This window comes from Argopecten irradians, chromosome 11 (assembly GCF_041381155.1).
Source record: "Argopecten irradians isolate NY chromosome 11, Ai_NY, whole genome shotgun sequence".
In the NCBI taxonomy this organism is placed as follows: Eukaryota; Metazoa; Mollusca; class Bivalvia; order Pectinida; family Pectinidae; genus Argopecten; species Argopecten irradians.
This window is the reverse complement of record NC_091144.1, coordinates 38,937,266-38,945,482: the sequence shown is the minus strand read 5'-3', so window position 1 is coordinate 38,945,482 and position 8,217 is coordinate 38,937,266. Positions and strand designations below refer to the sequence as shown.

The 8,217-nt window shown below is 36.5% G+C and overlaps 1 long non-coding RNA gene across 1 annotated transcript; it reads right to left on the bottom strand.

Moving 5' to 3' along the window:
• On the bottom strand, positions 1–4,333 carry LOC138335518 (uncharacterized). Its single transcript, XR_011210296.1, has 2 exons — positions 4,096–4,333; positions 1–1,689 (listed from the first exon to the last, which is right to left on the bottom strand). It is a non-coding gene; the product is annotated as an uncharacterized lncRNA (long non-coding RNA).
• Between the last annotated feature and the right edge of the window lie 3,884 nt (positions 4,334–8,217).

Below are 8,217 nucleotides of genomic sequence, written 5' to 3'. Positions count from 1 at the left end.
TAAAATTGATGTAAATATATTATTTTCTCTATGATTAAATACACTGTAAATCGATCACATATAAAAATAACGACATCCAATATCAAAATGCACATCACGCATATAAACAATTCAAATTATTAAAGGCCCACTACCTTTCCGAAACTTCTTTTCATTTTTAAGATGCGAATGTTAAAAGAGATTGAGAATTTTGTAGAGGTCGCAGAAGTTAATCATAACCTTCAACAAATAAAGTTAATCATAACCTTCAATTCAATAAAAATAAAGCAATTGTTAATTTTCATAACGAGGGTCGTCTTATGTTTCCCGCCGTCGTCCTAATTACCACGCTTTAGTTGATTACCACTGCGCCAGACGGCAAACCAGCAAAATGAATCTTCCCTCTAAATATAATTTACTTCGGAAATCTTGCATTTGTTTGTTGTTGTAACTCATCTAAGGCCATCGATATATATTTTCTGATGTTATTACTGTTTTTAAGAAACTTTTATTTTTTGTTTCGAAAAGTTAATGGGCCTTCAAAGTTTGTCGCAACGGAACACAATAGCTTGATTTTGACATCCACAAACAGCACTAGGCCTACACTGCCGGCGTAAACAAATACAAAGGGATTTTTATAGCCAAGTTCCCAGATCATTGCGGTCCGTTTTGTGAATATGGGGACCGCAATGAACCCTGGGAGAGATTGTCGACCGGAAGTTTTAATGAAGCAGCTTAGCGGAGATAATTTGTACTAAGGAAGGTAATCCGGTCTACAAACGTAGAATTGACTGCGACAACTTAAAATAAATTTAGTTAGAGAAGTTTCCTTTACTAGAATATAATAATCAAAACTTTAGTTTAGGGTAAAAAGGAATTTTTCATCGTGCAAAGACATAGGCCTATATCGTGAGTACTGAGAAGGCGTCATTGCTGCATCAATATCACACTACAAGAAGACATATCCGCAATACGAAAAAGATGAGATTGTCTGAAGTTAGGGTATGATTCTATCTATGAGATCATTTTGTTTCAGTTTGTTTCGTGAATATATGTACAATGTTGCCTCCGATTGATTCAACGTCGTCGTACAAAACAATTAAAAGATTCAACTCTGGGATTTGAAGTAAGAAAATGTAACTGTATGGTACATCCTGTTAAATATCGTATGCGCACAAGCAGTCATGTTTTTACGACTAGCCATGTTCCAGAACTGTTCTTTCATCTGCGTTGTTGAAATGGAATTCACTTTACCCAGCATGCCAAATAGTTGCGTCATATCCGGTAAGTTGATATCCGACAACTGTATATTACTTTCGCGGAGGATGACATTCGCAGCGAACAACAGCACGGAGATGATTGTCCCAGTCGACATACACATGATCAATATTAAAGCCATACTAATAAGCAAGAAAATAAACATTGACAGGGCAACCATCGTGGAAACCAAGATAAGGATCAATAACGGTATCATTTTGGAAATATACAACTCGATTCGGCTCAATATCAGGGAAATTGGTCTGAAGACGTCTTCTGCGAGATAATCCTACTGAAGTTGTAATTTCTTTTTCGCAGCAGTTTTGAGTTTGTTTGGCTTCCTCAAAGCAATCCTGTTTCGAATCTCTTTCAAATCAATAAATCGGGTGTCTTCTTCATAAACGTGATCTGAATGCTCTCTTGCTGTTTGCAATATTGAGGTCGTCTTCAGAGCTGTAAAAGAGAAGAAAAGGGTAATTAAAAGATAAATACAGTACCACCTGCTTTAAAACCACGTGCACCTATCTCCGAAAGAATACATCCATGAATATTCATCTTAGCAGGTTGTGCCAATCTCGCTCTTCAAAGAGTTAGTTTTAATCAGATTGCAGGATGCACATAAATAATGTATGCATACAATAATGCGGATGCGCTTATTTAAACAAGCATAATCTAGAAATACGATTTTACAAAAAGTAAAGATTCATGTGTTTCTGATCAAATCTATAGACATACATATAAATACTACAAATATACCACAATGAACCAAGGACGTGTGACCAAAGTCCATTCATGAATTCATGGATATTGACCACTTCAACTACTATAATCCCCCACCGTTGAGTTCAGGATTAACAATTACTCTGCATATGTATACAGGCTTAGGGTATAGGTTTATTTCTTTTAACAACACCTGTGCTTCCACTCTACGGTGTTAAATGTACAATGCTATCATGGGATTACCTACATCATTTCGGTATATATATACCTTATGCAATATTTTCGACGTTTTGACCTGTGGGTCATTGTCAAAAAGGTTCCTGTTAAATGATTCGCGTATTATATATCTTTAAAATATCAATCACTGTTTGAAGCGCAACACTAGGACTACAGGTTAACGTAATACTGACAATGACGTAACAGTATGACGTCACCGTCATTTCGTCCCCATTAAAGGCTCGCGACCCGGAAAAAATATAGGAAAACTAAACTTAAAATAATGTTTCTAGTCTCGTACAATAGACACATATAAATGACATTGCGATATGATCATCCATGGTTACTGTATGGACGATATGCGTATTTTCTTCTATTGTGACCCGGATGTATAATAAAGGAATGTTTATGTAAATACGTGTTCACGTCACTCGGGACCCGTAAACATACACAGGTCATTATTTGTTTATTTTGACGTTCAAGATGAATTCCATTTTATCGCGGAAGTGAAGGTACGTCACAAACGCTTCTGAACTTACCCTGGGGTGAGACTCATGACAGCTATTGTTATGCTATCTTAGTAATATTTGTAACGTACTTTCCCTGCCATGTTTATGATGGTTTGTAAATATCTGTAAGTTTTCAGACTATGTATCTTTAACAAAGTTTAAAGAAATAAGTTAAAAATTCTCAAATTTGGATATCAATAGTATTATTGTCCTTCATAATAAAACTGACCAGAATTGGGGTCAAATTTAGCTAGACAATTCTATTTTATGTATAGAAAGAGAAGTTCATTAATTCATTCTCTCATTGATTGTGTAGTTCTGCAGGGTTGCGTTCTAAGGCTATCGTTATTCTTTAATGTAAAGACTGATTTTGACTGATGGAAGCTAAAATAAAGCCCCAGGTCATTACATAATTCTACCAGGATGGTATAACACCATATTGACCATAAATAATTGAATTCGTGTCATGTCAAAAACCTCTGGATATTGATATTGACTCATACTTCAGAGATGGCTATGTCAAAACATTCGATCTATCCCGTGTGCGTGGGTCATATCATGTGTTTGAGATCAGCGATAAGATAAACAAATGCTGACCACATAGGAGGTGTACGCCACAGTAGCTTTAATTCTCAGTGTACATGTACCAGGTTCAAGGTCACGTGTACTTTGAATGGATAACATAAACACGATACACAGTGACTGGGGGAGGGCAAAGGTCGGCTTGCATGTACATATGTACATATGCCCATTTAATGAACATGTGCCCATTTAATGAACATGTGAATACGATACAGAAACATGTCTGTATATGTGTATGGCATCCACATTTATTATTCACATAGAATCTTGTCAAAATTTATTACATTATTTTAAATTAAATGAATGAATCCATACATGCAATTTATATTATTACGGATCGATGTTCAATACAGAGACATCGGCTCCCATACAAAAATATTTGTGTTTTGATAATAAATAATTTTGTTCGTTAAAGATGGCCGCATTAGAAAATATAAATATCACCTTTTCATTCGCATAGATTCTCGTCAAAATGTTTTATATTTCAACTTAATTATTGAATTTGTACATCTAAGATTTTTTATCTTCAAGATACATATATGTGTAAGTTCTGTTGCCGTAAAGATTTGTATAAATACCCTCTCCGCATCACATGCTACTACATCAACTCCAAGAAAAATATCATTAATTTACATTTAATAAAATTTACATAATAACAACAAATAATCTCTTTAGCAATAGTATTGAAATAAATAATGCAACTTATATTTGCAATAAAAGATTTATATATACACATACATGAAGCTATTAACAAAATGCAAAATTACTCATAACAAAATACAGATTTTTTACGAAGATTCACGGAAAAGTTAAATTATCTTAAATAACTTACCTTTATGGTAATTTTGTTAAGAAATTCAAAGCTTCCTCCTTCAATAAATCTAGTTTTCGTTCATCTTCATCGCGTACATTAAATATGTCAGAACATGATACGAACTGTTGTGACGAAGCCGGCTGACCGCATGTGTGTGTAATGGACGCTCTGACGTAACGGCTGGACGTAACCGAATCGATAGCCCTTAGAGTAACGGTATACTGTCGGCTGTACATGTGTGTATAACGTGTTATATAACATGGCCTATTCATGGGGTCAGTGTATAGTGGACATTACCATTATCACGACAACGCCACGTGTGTACATATGTGTATCAACATTTATCTACACGTGCAATATCTGGGGTGTGTTGATGCACAGGATTTGACGTTCTGTCAATATATATAGTTGTACATATAAAAAAAACACCTATATACTATATAAAAACACCAGGTGTTTTTATGTAGTATATAGGAATATATATAGTATACTGTATTAGACAGTCGTCAAACTCCTTTGGTTGATGAAATGTTAAACTCACAAATGGGATTGCTGTAAGGTCTAGAATTGCACATTAGTTACGTCAAAACACAATGTACTATTATAAAAAAAAAATCAAACCCTAGGAATGGCCATAAAAAAGAAATGTATACAAATACCAAAGAATTTCAGTCCGATATTATTTTGGGCAAGAATGAATTATAACTTTGAACGTCCAAGGAACGTTCTGTTCCTGATCAATGTTTTGTAAATCATATTATCTTTAGCCCGAAATTTTCTTAGATTCATGAACACGTACACGTTGCCTAGATTTCTTTTTTGTCTGTTTCGATGTTTAAGCTGGTAAATTCAGGGACCTGCATTTGATGTAATTTTAGATCTTATCTTTCGTATTGCTTGTTTGCAATGGGGGAAGGTTGTATGGACATGCAGTATCGTAAGAAGCATCCCTTGTCCATGGCTCAGGATCATGACACAAACTTAAGTCTAAGGTTATTTCATGATCCCGCGGCCAGGAAGAAAGGTGTCCTTATGACTTGAGGGGTCAAGTGTCTTATGTAAGCTGTCGTTAGATCTGTCAGCGGTATTACCTAAGTACATAGTAGGCGATTGGACGATCGAGAAGAGTACAAAGTACGAAAATCATTAGGAATGCAGACTGAAAGCTTCTTTATCCAAATCTAAAAAACGGTATATAAAAGAATAATTACACGATCCGTTAAAATGTTGTCAGTGCAATTACTTCAATTTTGTAATAAAACAAACCCAGAAGCTGGAGTTCAATGCGACCCATCGATACTCCAGGGGTTCCGATCACTTGCGATTCCTACACCCTAGACTATCTCGAACATAGAAGTAAAATACAAAGCTTCATTTTAAATATTATAGCCGTGTCTTTATAGTGATCTATGGCTTTAACCTGTGTTTCTTTTAGCTAAACCTTCTTAGCACTTATCAATACTAGCAACTCTGGCTTCAGTTAATTAGCGACTATTGTATCGAGTTTAGACTAAGTGCTGTTTACATGTTTGTCCTGAATGTTTTGTATATCATTATTTTGTGTTACTTGAATATTAACTTTTACGCATAGATTTGGAAGTGTAGAGTTTGATATTTCTATATACATATAGAAAATTTCATCTTTGGATTATCCTTTTTGTCACAGACTACATTTGAGCTATTTCCCCAATACACTAGCTGTAGCGCTGTGAAATATCTAGGATGGAAGTAACTATGCTACAGCGTTAGGACAATTAAAGGCCCGTGATGTTTTAGAATTTTGGATAACATTTGTTACTATTTGTTTTACCAAGTCACCTCTAATATTTCTAATTAAACTGTTCCAATCACAGGGACTGGTAGTGTGTATACAGCATGAGGACCCTCCTTGAAAATCATGTTACCATTCCCTGTGGTTTTCCAACCTTAGAGTAAATGCTTGAAACCTCACCCACAAGTTGTCCCCATGACAAGAAGTTTAAGTAACGACCGGAACAAGGTGAACTAGTGGAGTGATCTGCCGCGACCTTCACAAGTCTACAGAATAAATATTCCGTTATATCTTTGTGTCTGTCTGTAAATCAATGGTTTGTTTGTACATTATTGGCCTTGACTTTAGACTGAGAAGGTTGTCTCTGGTGTATTGTAGGTGTATAGTAGGTGTTGAAAATTGACCCTATTAATATGAACCCTAGAGATGTTTACATATTTCATAGTTGTCTTTTGATAAGATTGAACACCATTTCAGATATCATATTTTTCTGCTCTGCAGACTGGACATTAAAATTGTACTACCTACTGCCCATTAAATGATCGTAAAAGGCGACTAAATTTAGAATATTATCGTTTTCTCTTCTTCATAACTGATTTCTTCTTCCTACGTGTAACATCTCCCTTGACACCACCTCATTTTTGTCTTCGGTTGAGCACTCGACCCTGTGAGAAAAGCTCCATATTCTGTCCATTTGTAGAAACACGCCAGTCAATAAAAGTGGTAGTTTCTGCTCTTTTTCCTTGTCTTTGACGGCATGACTCAGCGTGAGAGCATTATAAAAAGACCAAGATGTTCCATTATTTTAAATGACCCTGGCTGTTGATAGTATCTAATCAACAAGAGATCCCAGAGGGATCTTGGCGCCCACCAAAGAATGATCTATGTCTGACAAACGAAAGAGGGATCTTTTCTCTGCTTGAAATTTCAAACTTTTACTACATATTAATACATATGGAGAAAGATCCTTTGAGTACTCTCTGAGATACATAACAGTAACAAACTCCAATTATCAAAATCCATGATGGCTACCTGTCGGCCATCTTTTTGACAATCAGCCCGAAAATGCAATATGCACAACTAAGGTCCTAGTGGAACTTACATATAAAATTTGAGACATACCACTTCAGTACTTTCTGAGAAAAAGTGGTAACAAGCTTCAACTATCCAAATTCAAGATGGCAGCCTGTCGGCCATCTTGTTCATCGATCGGTACCAAAATGCAATATGCATGATCAGGGACCTACGGGAACTTGCACATAAAATTCAAGACAACTCCCTTCAGTACTTTTTGAGAAATAGCGGTAACAAACTTCAATTGTCAAAATCCAAGATGGCGGCATTTCGGCCATATTGTAACAATGTTGAGCAATCAGTCCCAAAATGCAATATGCACAACTAGGGCCTTAGGGGAACCTACATGTGAAATTTGAGAAGAATCCCTTCAAGACCTTCTGAGAAATAGCGGTAATAATTTTTAACTATTTAAATCCAAGATGGTGACCTGCCGGCCATCTTGTTGACCGATCGGTCTGAAAATACGATATGCACAACAAGACCCCTAGGGGAACCTGCACATGCAATTTGACACAGATCCCTTCAGTACTTTCTGAGAAATAGCGGTAACAAACTTTAATTGTCAAAATCCAAGATGGCGGCCTGTCGGCCATCTTGTTCACCGATCGGTCCCAAAATTCAATATGCATAACTAGAGCCCTAGGGGAACCTACATGTGAAATTTGAGAAGAATCCCTTCAGTACTTTCTGAGAAATAGCGGTAACAAACTTTAACTATCAAAATCCAAGATGGCGGCCTGTCGGCCATCTTGTGGACCGATTGGTCCCAAAATGCAATATGCACAACTAGACCCCTAGGGGAACCTGCACATGCAATTTGACACAGATCCCTTTAGTACATTTTGAGAAATAGCGGTAACAAACTTCAATTGTCACAATCCAAGATGGCGGCCTGTCGGCCATCTTGTTGACCGATCGGTCTGAAAATACGATATGCACAACAAGACCCCTAGGCGAACCTGCACATGCAATTTGAGAAAGATCCCTTCAGTACTTTCTGAGAAATAGCGGTAACAAACTTTAACTATCAAAATCCAAGATGGCGGCCTGTCGGCCATCTTGTTCACCGATTTGTCCCAAAATTCAATATGCATAACTAGAGCCCTAGGGGAACCTACATGTGAAATTTGAGAAAGATCCCTTCAGTACTTTCTGAGAAACAGCGGTAACAAACTTTAACTATCAAAATCCAAGATGGCGGCCTGTCGGCCAATTTGTTGACTGATTGGTCCCAAAATATAATATGCACAGGTAGACCCCTAGGGCAAACTACATGTGAAATTTAAAAAAGA